This window comes from Tursiops truncatus, chromosome 5 (genome assembly GCF_011762595.2).
Source record: "Tursiops truncatus isolate mTurTru1 chromosome 5, mTurTru1.mat.Y, whole genome shotgun sequence".
NCBI lineage: Eukaryota > Metazoa > Chordata > Mammalia > Artiodactyla > Delphinidae > Tursiops > Tursiops truncatus.
The window spans coordinates 40,552,143-40,567,067 of NC_047038.1; positions in this window are offsets into that span (position 1 = coordinate 40,552,143).

A 14,925-nucleotide genomic window follows, 5' to 3' on the forward strand; every position below is an offset into this window, starting at 1 on the left:
CGTGTAAAAGTATGTAATTAGAACACTCCCTAACACCATACAGAAAAATAAACTCAAAATGGATTAAAGACCTAAATGTAAGGCCAGACACTATCAAACTCTTAGAGGAAAACATAGGCAGAACACTCTATGATATACATCACCTCCTAGAGAAATGGAAATAAAAACAAAAATTAAAAAATGGGACCTAATGAAACTTAAAAGCTTTGGCACAGAAAAGGAAACCATAAACAAAATGAAAAGACAACCCTCAGAATGGTAGAAAATATTTGCAAATGGAGCAACTGCCAAAGGATTAATCTCCAAAATATACAAACAGCTCATGCAGATCAATATAAGAAAAAAAAAATCCAAAAAATGGGAAGAAGACGTAAATAGACATTTCTCCAAAGAAGATATACAGATTGCTGACAACCACATGAAAGGATGCTCAACATCACTAATCATTAGAGAAATGCAAATCGAAACTACAATGAGGTATCACCTCACACTGATCAGAATGGCTATCTTCGAAAAATCTACAAACCATAAATGCTGGAGAGGGTGTGGAGAAAAGGGAACCCTCCTGCACTGATGGTGGGAATGTAAATTGATTCAGCCACTGTACAGAACAGTATGGAGGTTCCTTAAAAAACTAAAAATAGGACTATCATATGACTCAGCAATCCCACTACTAGGTATATACCCTGAGAAAACCATAATTCAAAAAGAGTCATGTACCACAGTGTTCATTGCAAATCTATTTACAATAGCCAGGACATGGAAGCAAGCTAAGTGTCCATCAACAGATGAATGGATAAAGAAGATGTGGCACATATATACAATGGAATATTACTCAGCCATAAAAGGAAACAAAATTCAGTTACTTGTAGTGAGGTCGATGGACCTAGAGTCCATCATACAGTGTGAAGTAAGTCAGAAAGAGAAAAATAAATACTGTATGCTAACACATATTTATGTAATCTGAAAAAAAAATAGTTCTGAAGAACCTAGGGGCAGGACAGGAATAAAGATGCAGATGTAGAGAATGGACTTAAGGACACGGGGAGGGGGAAGGGTAAGCTGGGACAAAGTGAGAGAGTGCATGGGCTTATATATACTACCAAATATAAGAGTTAATGGGAAGCAGCCACATAGCACAGGGAGATCACCTTGGTGCTTTGTGACCACCTAGAGAGGTGGGATAGGGAGGGTGGGAGGTAGACACAAGAGGGAGGAGATTTGGGGATACATGTATATGTATAGCTGATTCACTTTGTTATAAAGCAGAAACTAACACACCACTGTAAAGCAATTATATTCCAATAAAGATGTTAAAAAAAGAAAATGAATGTATGTTCTTGTGAGGATGAGGATGAGGGTTATATATATATATATTGGTTTTAGTCCCTTTATCAGGTGAGGGTTAACTTAATGCATAATATTTTCTGTGTGTATCGAAATGGAATGTAGATTTATATAAATCTTTTCTCACAAAAGATCTAGCAGTGGTTCTAAGCTACAGTAAAACAATTTACACACTGTCATGGGTGGGTAAACTGATACCATTCCCTGGGTCTCTGGCTCAGCCCTTGAGGCTGGGACCCAGGCTCTCCTTGTGGCTGTCCTAAAGGCTCACCAGGTGAGCCTGCTTCTCCAGACACCTATGTCCCCTCAGGACAGAATTCCACCCCGGCACCCAGGCTCTGACTTGCCTTCTGTTCTAAGACAAGGACCTGCCAGAAAATTCTCCCTGAGCAAGAGACTGGAAATAAGGGCACAAACATGTAAACACATACCTCCCGACCTCTCATGGGCGAACCATCCTCATGCTGGTCCTTGAGCCTGAAATCCTGTCCTGCTTGATCTGCCTCTCTGACTATTACCTAGATTCAAAGTCCAGTCCAAATGCCACATCCTCTATAGGTTTCCTTCCCCAACACCTGACAGCACCATCGGCAACCTTCTCCTCGTGCCCAGCCTCCATCACAGAATCAGTGCATTGTCCTCACAGTCAACACGCCCTCTGACCAGCTCCTAGAAGCAGAGATTGTTCAGAACCATTGACTTACCCCCAGGAACCCTCCCGCAGCAGCCAGCATGGTGCCCAGGACTTGCTCAATGAATACTTGTTAAATCATCTTCCTTTTTCCAGTTCTCTTTTTCTTTCTTTTAACTACTTGGATAACAAAAGCACTAAGGCTCTTCAAGGGGGAAATCCTCAAATATTATGTGTCAGGCCAATAGCAGGAACATGTGTTGTCTTTAGCTGACAGTGAGAACAAAGGTTACAAGGGATACATTTCATTTTTCACCATGAGGAAGAGGAAATAGCGCACTGCAGCACCAAATGGGTCTGAGTTCGAATTCTGACTCTATGATTTAGAATTTGTGTGATGCTTCGTAAGTCTCTGAACCTCTTTGACTCTGGGTTATCATCTGTAAAACCAAGACTACGAAGGACCGTAGGGGAGATTTAGTGAAAGTGCAGTAGAGTACCCCAGGCCCCAGAGCACAGTAGCCACTCAGTAGGTGTGGCTTCCTTCCTTCCCCCAAATAAGGAAACCAAACTAATCCCATCCTCCTAGGAGAGAGGGAAAGAAATATATGAAAGGAGAATTGAGCAATGTCAGAAAGATCAAGTACATCTATAAAAAGACCCACTCCTGCTCATGTGAGTATAACTGAATAATTCATGTTTGCACCCAAGGCAATTAAATGGCCAAGCCCCATGGACATCCATCTATGCTTTAGACATGGGAATTTATATTAAATTTTTAGTATGCTTGGGATACATAATTCTAGAAATAAATAAGATTGAACTAATGATGAAAGGCATACCATTTTTTAAAGTCAAATTTTGAATGTATTTCTTAACAGAGCATTAATGTACCATATATATATATATATATATATATATATATATATGACTTAAACCATCTGCTCTATTAAAAAAAAAGACATATTGAAAAGAGGTCCAATCGTAATTGGCAGTAAGAAAAATTGCATTCCTCCTGCCCTTTGCTCAGGCATAGAGCCATCAAAGTGTTATGCAACAAAATTTAATTTTTGAGTTTTGAATGATTTACAGTGGAGCAGAACTTATAAATCAGAACAGTAACCATTGCTATGAATAAGGATGTATGTTTTTCCAAAATGTCTAAATGAAATAGTTTGAAGCACACTAAAAGACCTGCACAGTTCTCCAAAGGCAGCCATAATTGAAGTTAATCATTCTTGTTTGCACAGAAGGAAACTTACTGACACCTAGGCACCTCCCCCTCTTTAAAATGAAGTGATCATATAGTCATCAGCTCTTCTTATGAAAGCAGTTAATCACGGTAATATATCATACTATTGCACATCAGTTTCTATCCTTGTCTGTTAAGTCTGTAAACCTGTTCTAATGTCTTTCCATGTGTCTTGAATCAGATGCAATTCTTAAATAGTTAGGATACCCAGAGCATCATTATGTGAAAGCCTTGTATACATGTGCTCACCAACAAAGAATCCCTCCCTTTCCTTCACATACCAATTTCCAATCAACCAGCAAGTCCTCTACACTTTGCCACTCCTGTCTATCTCCCTATTCTGCACCCTCCCCATCTCTTACCTGGATCACTAACACAGCCTCCTAATTTCCCACCTGCCACCAGTGTGGGGAGAGTGTAGGAATGGGCTGACCAAAATGTGAACCTCATCATGGTGCTGCCATTCTTAAAATTCTCCAATGCCTCCCCATCACGCTTAGCATAAAAGCCAACCTTCTCACGGTGCCTCACAGGGCTTACAGGAGTCTGGCCCTGCCTACTCATAGCCCTCATCCAGTCTCTCCTCACTGATTTTTCCTATTCTGAAAACATGCCACTTTATACATACTCCATGATCTCAAATTTGCAAAAAATTCTAGATGGACAGATAGAGATGAATGGATTTCTATATTGCATACCAAAAATACAAGCAGAAAAGTCACCAGTGTATTAATAGCCTTTATCTCTTATGGATGGGATTTTCGGTAATTTTCTTCTCTATACTTGGCTGTATATTACAAAATATTGGAAATGAACATATTTCAGTTCATAAGGAGAAAAGACATCAGGCATATTCTGCAAGATTCCAGAGGGCCAAACTAGGACTCTTAGGTGAAAACTCACAAAAGATGCCAAGGTTCAGGTCTTTAATTTCCTGCAGAACAAGAATAACAGAAGTCTTCATTCTAATTTGTATCACCTCCAGAATTATCTTCCAGTTACTTACCAGTCAAAACTTTTGTTGAACAGCTGTGCTCTGATCGCTGTCCTCATCCCTCACACCCAAAATGTGGACAAAAGGACCTAGGAGCCAACATGGACCATGGAGACAAAGGGCAGCTGCTGAAAACAACAGTCAGAATTAGGGATTCTGAAATCACATGGATCTTTAAGCATCTGGTAGTATTAATAAATACTTAACAATTTTTCATCTCTCCAGCTAGATTATAAACTCTGTAAAGGCAGGGATCGTCTCTATCCATCTTGTTTGTTTAACAAACATTTGCTGAGTACCTACCTCACACAAGCACTGTTTGAAGTGTTGAGAATACAGCAGTGAAGGAGAGAGGCTTGGTCCCTGGCCTACTGGGATGGAATTCTAATGGGCAGAGAAAGAATAAAAAAGCAAATTACAAAGGATACTAGAGAGTGATAAGTGATACCAGAATACAGAAATGTGGTGGAGGAAAATGGGGGGCGCTTCTTAAGCTAGGAGGCCAAGAAACACTTCTAGGAGCCTACACTAGAGCTGAAACAGGAGGGCAGGAAGGAGCCAGGCCCAGGCCATGGCCATCCAGACAGGGGGTGTAGTTGGGCCAAAGCTCTGAGGCAGGAATGAGGTATGTGAAAAACAGAAGCAAAACTAGCTTGGCTGGAGCTCAGGCAGGGAGAAAATGAGTAGAAGTGGTAGGAGATGAGGTCAGAGACTCATGGGGGGCCAGATTATGAAAGGTCTTACCTTATCATGATGATAAGGAGTCTGTCTTTTTTATAAGTACAATGAAAAGCCATTGGGAGATTTGAAGTAGGGGATTGAAGTGATCTGATCTAGCTTTTTAAAAACTCACTCTGCTGTGTAGAGAATGGACGGGTGGACACAGAAAGAAAAAAAAAAACAGTTGGGAAGCTATTGCTGAGATGATGAGGTTTGGGGATAGGATGGAGCCATGGAGAGGAGAGAAAGGAATGGCTTCCCAACCGGAGGTGGTGTTGACAGGATCAGCAACAGACTAAGATGTGGAGATATTGAAAGGAAGGAGAAACAGGAATCAAGGATGACTCCTGGGTTTACAGCTTATTCACAAGTGTGTCCTCAGCACCCAGATCATGTCCTGACACAATAAGCACTTGGTGATTGTTTGAGTGGATGGATGGATGGATGGATGAATAAATGTATAGAATGATTGTGAAGAGAGCCCAGAGCAATCTATGTGGGGTGGCGGAGGGAGGCAGCAGCTGTCTTCTTCAATCCTGAGGCCCCATCAGGCATTTTCTAGGTGGCTTCACAGGGACAGCAGTGGGGAGAACAGGACTTCAGGGCAGGTGGATTTCAGTGAGGCTGTGAAGTCAGACAGGCTTGTATTTAAGACTTAGCTCCAACCCTTGCTCACTGTGTGTCCTTGTACTCTGTGAGCCTCTCTGAGCCTCAGTTTCTTTATCTATAATACGGGGATAACTATCAACCTCACGGTCCTGCCTCAGCTGTGCACAGCTTATGCGGCCACGAGTGAGCCACTTAATCACTCTGAGCCCCAATTTCCTCATCTGTAAGATGGAACAAATACCACAAGACAGGGAAGGTTAAGCAAAAATAATACAAAGCAGTTCGGTACAAGAATGTTTTATCACCTTTGGGACAGCACAGACGGCAGCACAGCTCCCGCATCAACATCTGAGTCAGCAAACCCGGGTAAGGGGAAAATGATCCCCCAAACCAACCTCCAGACTCACCTAGAGGCTCAATCCACTTTTCACCAAGTCCCACGTAGCCATTATTTCTGACCATCGTAGTTCCAACAGGGCCAGGGCCATGCCCCACAGACAACTGTCAGGTTTTTAAAGACCAAAACAGGGAGGTTTGGGCGCCCTGTGTGGTCTTCGCTGCACCCTGTAGGAAGAGCACTGCATTGTGGGCGCTCCAGCACTAATTGAGGATGACGGGCTGGATAAATGTATTTATAGCAGCAAAACCCAGAGCTTTCTGGCTTGCGCCCCATCCTTCTCTAAATGCCCCACACCTGAGGCCCACTGGGCAGGCAGGCAGCGGGGAAGGGAGGTACCAGAGAGCCCCGAAGGCCAGAGGACCAGATATAAATCCCATCCAGACTTCCTTTCCTAAACCCAGGAAATACCAGTCAATTTATATCTCATCATCTTAACCCTGCAGGTCTGGTTAATGGTTTGACCCATGTATTCTCTCCTTTTCCAAAATCTTGTCCCGTTCCCTCTTAACTTGATTTACTCTACTTACTCCAGCTGCTGACTTTGGCACGTTTTCTAGCTCTCAACCGACCACTGCATGCGGGCATCCTCCTGAATGGTTTCCACGGCAGCGAGGGTGCAATTGCTCTGGCTACAAGCTCAAGAAAGTGCCCACTCTCATAACCTGGGCTGGAAAAACACCCTTCCCCCAGCCCCACCCTTTTTCACTTTCAACACCCGGGCACACTTTGGGGCACAGCATGAAAAGCCAGGCTAAAAGGGGCTTATATTTTTACACCATATTTGAGTTAGCTGTTTTATCTGGACGTGAACCTGAGCAGGGAGACGAGAGAGAGAGAGAGGGGCTTTATGAACTCAAAACCAAAATAGACCATTTAAGCAGGGCTGAGTGAAGTCACAGAATGTGCCGTGGAAAATACTTTCAAGGCATTTTATAAATTTTGCACCCAAAATACGGCCTCGGCCAGGTTGGACCAGCAGCTTTCAGATATTCAAATCCTCTGTTTTTCTGTGATTTTCCTTATGGCTCAGGGACTTAAGAAAACAATGAGAATGTGTCCCAAAAATTTACATGAGCTCGGCATGTAAGATCACTTTCCTACAAATGAGCCAGAAAAATTACAGGCTCTGAGAAGAAAGTGACCTTCTCAGAAGGCTCCCTCCTTTTTCCTCACCTTCTTTTCTTTCTTCTCTTCTTCCTCTTCTCACTATTACCATTAACATTAATTGACCATATCACCAATGGGTTCTGCCTCTTCGGCTCCTGGTTTTACTGGCGCTTCTAGGGAAGGGGAGTGGGGTGGCATTGTTAATCTAGAAACCAAACTCAGCATCTTAAGTGGTTTTCCTGAGAAATCTACCCAACCCAAAAATGTCATATGTTGGACTGGTTTGCTGTGTGTATGCATCTTGTCTCCTCTCTCACACCCCCCCTTGGTTGAGGGCACTGCCACTAGAGAACACTGTGCCCCACATGTGTGTCCACTCTACAGGCCTTTGCTCCTCCCTGTAGAACACCCTGCTCTTTCTCAGCACTTCATTCTCAGTTCCACCCACTCAAGTCCTCCCCCTGACCACAGGCCTGGCTCAGTGCCACCTCCCCTATGACTCTCCCATCTCTGGCTCCACTGAACACTTCCTCTACTTCTCTTCCACCAAATGTATTCCTACTATCTTGGCTAAGATTGTTGGCTGGTCCCAGATGAGCATCCTCTTTCTAAGAAGTGCTAACTGTGTGATCTTAGACAAATAACTTAAACTTCCTGAGACTCAGTTTCCTCTACTGTAAAATACAAATAATAATATTTATCTCATAGTGTTGCATGAAAGTGAGATGTAAAAATATATGTGATTACTCAGTCATAAAAAAGAAGGAAATAATGCCATTTGCAGCAACATGGATGGACCTAGAGATTATCCTATTACGTGAAATAAGTCAGACATAGAAAGACAAATATAACATCATATCACTTATATATTGAATCTTAGAAAAATGATACAAATGAACTTATTTACAAAACAGATTCACAGACATAGAAAACAAACTTATGTTTCCCAAAGGGGAAAGGGTAGCGGGAGGGATAAATTAGGAGTTTGGGATTAACAGATACACACTACCATACATAAAATAGATAAATAACAAGGACCTACTATATAGTACAGGGAACTATATTCAATATCTTGTAATAACCGAAAATGGAAAAGAATTTGAAAAAGAATATATAAACACATATATAACTGAATCACTATGCTGTACATTTTAAAATAACACAGCACTGTAAATCAACTAGACTTCAATTATATATATATATAATATATATAAAACATATATGTATGAAGCTCTTACACAGTGACCAATACATTCTAATGGTTCAGTAAATATAAGCTGTTTGTTTATTACCTTGTCATATAAATACTTAAGTCTGACCATATCTTCCCTACTATATCATAAGCTTCTGAATGTCAGAATTAATATATAGTCTTCCTTTGTAACTCTTACCATCCTAGCTAGAAATGACTGGACATGTATGTATGCCAAGTCATGAGCTTGTTGCTTTATGTTTGTGATAGTAGTTTTATGTGTCAACTTGGCTAGGCTAGAGTAACCCAAGTGTCAACCAAACACTAAGCTAGGTAGATGTAGATGTAGAAGGTATTTTGTAGATGGATTAACACCTATAATCAGTTGCCTTTAAATAAAGGAGATTATCTGATTAGGTCAGTTGAAAGATTTTAAGAACAGAACTGAGATTTTCCAGAAGAAGAATAAATTCCACCTGTGGAATGCAGAACATCAGCTTCTGCCTGAGAGTTCTAGCATGTCCTCTCTGGTGGCCTGCCCTAAAGATTTTAGACTTGGTCAGCCAGCTCCCACATGGTATAAGCCAATTTTCTGCAATCAATCAATCAACCAATGGCTATGTTTCTCTGGTGGAACCCTGACGAATGCAATGTTAGTACATTTTAATATTAGCATACATACGACTATGTGATGGTTAATTTTATGTGTCAACTTGGCTGGGCCATGTTGCTCAGATTGTTGGTCAAACATTATCCTGGATGTTTCTGTAAGAATGTTTTTAGATGAGATGATTTTTTTTTTTTTTTTTTTTTTTTTTGCTGCACCATGCAGCTCACAGGATCTTAGCTCCCTGACCAGGGATCAAACCCATGCCCCCTGCAGTGGAAGCACAAAGTCCTAACCACTGGACCACTAGGGAATTCCCGATGAGATGAATATTTAAATCAGTGGACTTGGAGTAAAGCAGATTGCCCCTCATAATGTGGGTGGGCCACCCACCAATTAGTTGAAGGACTGGCTGGAACAAAGGCTGACCTCTCCTGAGCAAGAGGGAGCAGATGGCCTTCAGACTTGAAAGGAAGCATCAGTCCCTTCCTGGGGCTCCAGCTTGCTGGCCCAGCCTGCAGATTTGGACCTTCCAGTGTCCATAATTTTGTGAGCTGATTTCTTAAAATCATTTTCTCTATATACACATCCTCTTGATTCTGCTTCTCTGGAGCACCCTGAATTCTACAGAGTATTAGAACGGGGATTGCTTTTACAGTTGCTGTCACTATCAGCATCAGCAGTAGCATTAGTATGTGTTAGAATGGTATTGACTTTGTATTAGCATTATTAGGGTTAGGATTAGGATTCAGATGGACCTCTTATTTGTTACTGGAAAATATCAAATAGGATAGTGTCGAAGGGAAGTCACTTGAGTTCTAATCCTGTGAAATACAAATGCCATGCCCTTCCCACTACCCCTTCCTGTCTCCCAAGTCCAGGTGCTCGCACCTGGAAGGTATTCAATAAATATTTATCCAACCCAAGTTGAGCAAACTGCAAGATGTGCGAAATCCAATTTCCTTGTAGTATCAAAAATTTAAGGAGACAGACACTTCAGAGGCTTTCCTTCAAACTCTGAAGATTTTCATGAGTCCAAAGAAAGTCTATTAAAATAGTTTCCACTGGAGCAAAGAGAAATCCATGAAGCCGGAACACGTAATAGATGAGAGTCACCACACATATGTGCTGTAGGTCAAATATTAAAAGGATAAGTGTTCTACACAGGAAACATCTAAAATATGTACATTATGGATGGACTTCCCAGTAGGTGGACAGTCATGACCAGCCTGAGGAATGGCTCTTTTCACCCATTTGCAATAAATAGCCCCAGGAGACCCTGCCGGTGACAACAGAGAGGGACACTCCCCATTCATCTTAAGTCTTATTTTCTTGGTTTGAGGTCTTTTAAGTCAGAAACTTCCCCTTCATGTTTTCAAGGCTTGTGTGAATTTTTATTTTACTATACCATGTCTGAGGGTTCAGGAGAAAAGAAAATCATCCCAATGATTTTTTTTTCATGAAATAACTATATCTCAACTCTCAGATTAAATTGAAAATGCAATATAAAGACAAATAAACTGTCATGATTGTTAGCCCTGGTCATTGACAAATATATTTTTCTCCTACATGAAAGGAAGGTAAGAAAGAAGTAAGCCAATGGTTCCAAAACATATTTTACACAATTATGCAATTCCCTTCTTCTCTTACAAAATGGGCCAGGCTCTTAAAATTCCTGCCGTTGTTCCTATTTTGTTCTTCCATCAAAATCTCCAGACTCTTCATTCCCTACATCTTTGCCTAAACGATAGACATCTTTGAAGAATCAGGCTGTCGTTTTCAATCATGGCTGCATTCAAACATCACCTGAGATTAGAGTTGCAAGATTTGATTTAGCAAATAAATATTCAGGATGGCCAGTTAAATTTGCTTTTCAAGAAACAACGAAGAATAGTTTTTAATGTAAGTATGTCCCATGAAACATTTGCAACATACTCATATTAAAAAGCTATTCACTGGGCTTCCCTGGTGGCGCAGTGGTTGAGAGTCCGCCTGCCGATGCAGGGGATACGGGTTCGTGCCCGGGTCCGGGAGGATCCCACATGCCGCGGAGCGGCTGGGCCTGTGAGCCATGGCCGCTGAGCCTGCGCGTCCGGAGCCTGTGCTCCTCAACGGGAGAGGCCGCAACAGTGAGAGGCCCGAGTATCAAAAAAAAAAAAAGCTATTCACTGTTTATCTGAAATGCAAATGTAACTGGATGTTCTGTACTTTACCTGCAACAGTTATCTGGAATGTTTTACCTTTGCCTGTGCCTGGCCCCAGAAATTCTACCTTAATTGCTAGAAGATGTCCCCTCCCCACCTACACACACACAGTCGCTTCCATGCTTTCTTCTTCCTGACCTCTTCTCCCTGCCCTTTCAAGTACCCTGTATCTACTTTGAGCGCCTGTTAACACAATGCCTGTGGGACAGGGTATTTATTGAGATTAGTGTTTTGTTGCTGTTGCTGTGACATATTCAGGAAGAATAAATACTATTTGTGCTTTGGTCTTTGCAATTTTCTCTCTCTCTTCAAGATCATCAGTTGAGACTCTGTGGCCCCTAACTTCATGTGACAGCCCAATTGCAGGTGTTGAAGTCCTTCTGTCTTCTGGGAAAGTCTTCCCTCTAAACATATGCAGCAAACTTTCCCTGAGCAAGGAAGAGGAGGCAGGGAGGAAGCATATATGAAGGGGCTGGGGTGATGCCTAAAAGTGGAACAAAGGAGGGAGGTGCTCCAATACTCTAAAGAAATTATTGAAGTAACACCCCAAGTGGTCTCTGTGCCTCAGCTCTTGCCCTCTACACTCTCTCCCCTTTTAAAATGGAAATCAGATCACGTCATTCCTCAGCCCGGATTCCTCCTGTGGCTTCCATCTTATTCCAAATAAAAAGTGGGGTTTGATCTGCCTCAATGCCCTTCATCTCATCCCCATGCCAGGCTCCTTGCTGCTGCCAGCACACAGCAGGCCTGCTGTTTTGCCCTCTTGGCATTTGCATGTCCTCTTTCCTCTGCCAGGGATACTCTTCTTCCAGATACCCACCAGTTCGTTTTATTACCTATTTTGCTTTTGTGCAAACTGTGAGGCTCACCCCAACCTCCTCCCAACACCTCCCATCACTCTTCCCTACTTTGCTTTCTCTGTAGCAATAAACTCTTCTAAGCTTTGATACAATTTGCTTGTTTATTTTATGTGTTGTCTGTCTCTCTATGATTCTCTGCCATTGAACATCCTGAGGGCAGGAGTTTCTGTCTGTCTGTTTCACTTCTCTATCCTCAACACAAAGGCTAGGGCCTGGTTTATAGTAGACAGTAAATACTGGGGAAAGAGGGAAGGAAGAAAGCAAGGAATGGAGGAAGGAAGCAAGGAATGAAGGGTGAGAGGGAAGGAGAAAAGGAAGAGTGGAAGGGAGACAGGGAGGGAGGAAGGGGCGATCTAAACATGCCCAGTACAGTGAGAATGTAAAGGCCCTCCTTCCCAGTCCTAAGAGTGGTATCAGGAGCGTTTAGGGATGGAGGTCTCTAGACACAGGTGTACCCAGGACTGAGCTGAGTCCTATGTCTTAGGGTGCCACTGAATCAGTAAACCCTCCAGGTGTATATGAATCATGCAGAGCATTAGGGATACCCATGAGGTCAACTAGGTCTCTCAAAACTGTGTACTCCAGAGATGACACCTGGGATATTCTTTAAAATTTAGGGAAGAAAAAGTAGAGATACAAAATTAACCATTGAGACTGAATTTCCCGCCAGCATGTGAAATGGGAGCTTGGAGTCAGATTAAGATCATTGAATAAGAAAAATAATGTAGTTTTGGTGCCCCACTTGCTAGCTAAGTGACCCTGGGTGAGTCACCTCCTTGAGCATGAAGTGTCTCATCTATAAAGTGGGATCATGGTACCTCATCTATCAGTCAGAATGTGTTGAGTTCTGCTGCAGTAACACATAATCCCCAACTTTGAAATAGCAAAAGGGCATTTCTTGATCACACAACATGTCCATCAAGGGTCAATGAGAGAGCTTTGTTCCTCACATCATTCAGGAACCCAGGGCAGCCTCATACATCTGGAAGTCATGCCAGAGGGAACATGAGCTCTAGAGACCCTCTCAATGGCAATCAAGTGTCTGCTCCAGAAGTGGCATGTGTCACTTTAGCTTGAAGTTTGTTTTTTAGCCAGAACTAATCACAAGGCCCCACCCAACAATAACGGGATCAGGAGTGTGATGATACCATGTGTCCAGAAGAGAAAAAGGAGGAAATATTCAGAAAAACATCCCATAGGGATACCAAAGGGCAAGTATGAGGGTGAAATGAGGTGATGTATATAAAGTGCATATTGCAGTACCTGACACATAAAATACACACCATGGATGATAGCTGCGATTGGTTCCTTAGAGTCTTGGGGACGGCAGAGATGAAACTTATATTATACCCTGTTCTTAGCCCCATGCCTAATAGGCTTTCCTTTAATGAATGTTGTTGATTGAATTCACTGAGCTTTTCTATATTTCAGACAATAGTCCCTCATGGGGGAAGGGACAGAACCACACGTAAATTCAGCATAGTTCCATTAACGTGCCTACCCAAACCTACAGCACCAGTATTTATTTAGTGCCTTTTATGTTCTAGGAAAGCACTTCCAGGCCTTGGTGATACAGAGTGAAGCAGACAGAGAGTCCCTGCCCTCAATGACCTTACTTTCTGAGTGAAGATGAGGAGGCAGAGAGTAAACACTTAATCAGGTAAGTAAGATAATTTCCTATCTTAGTATTGACAAGCTCAGCACTGTTAAGACAGTAACGTGGTATAATGTGGGGAGCACATCTCTAGGGATGAAAGGAGGCAATATGTTAGCTAAGGCCAACACAGAGTTATCCCTGCCTGAGGGGTAACTCAGTGATGAGAAGGAGATTTGTCACAGGAAGATCCAGGAATCCAAGCAGAGGGACCAACAAGTGCAGAGAGCCAGAAACTGGAAAGAAATGGTTGTGTTTAAGAATCAGAAGCAATTTCCCATGACTGGGTATTAGTGCACAATGGGGAGAGATCAAGGATGAAGGAATCAAAGAGGCAGGCATGGTCCTGTAGCACAGGGTAAGCAATGGAGATTTCATTTCAATTATAGCAAAGAGCAAGTACAGAGTAGGTGGGGTAGCGTTTGGGAAACAATTCATAGTGCTTTAGCCAAACCAAGTTGGAGATGCCTATAAAAGATACAAGCAGAGACATCAAACAACAATTGGATACCAAACCAGCAGTTCAGGAAAAAGATCTGGACCAGGAATATAAAACTGAGAGTCATTAACATGTGAAGTCAGGATACTGTGTCTTTTCAGAGAACACTGACTGGTCTCTCTGGAGCTAGTGCTGCCTGAAAAGTCAATGTGGCTTAAATCAAATAACAAAATCACCCTTAAGAAGACTTTTCTTGGGCATGTCATTGCTAAATCAGACACTACTGTTCCGAATATTAACTATAGAATTTTTAAGCAGAAACTTGAAAGATGATGAATATGGTATTACCATGAAGATTCATGAATTTCACAAAAGGGAAATTCAGTAATCTGAAGATTAATTTTATCACTCAGGATAAGCTACGTTCTGCTGTGATAACAGCAAACATCAACATATCAGTGGCTTAAAGCAGCAGAGATATATTTTTTGATCACACTGCATATCCATCGAGAATCAGCAGAAGGCTTTGTTCATCAGACTCACTCTGGGGACCAGGCTAACAGAGCAGCCACCACCTCAAAGAAACCAGTTCCAAGTAAGAGGACTTGAGAGGGTCTCATGTTGAATACATGAAGGGTTATATATCTCTTCCATTCACAGCCCAAGGTCACCCCCAGTCAAAAGGGGACCAGGAAGCATAATCCTACTAATGGGCTCATTTTCCAACATTTCCAACTCTTGCCCCTCTTGCTGCCATTTTTTACTGTAGATAACCCTCAAAACTTTCAGGATAGGGGCAATTGGGAAAAATAACTCATGCTGTGATTCATGATATCCTTTAGTTCTCACATAACACTACTAACTAGTTTTTATCCTTCCCACTTTGCAGATGTGGAAATGGAGGCATAG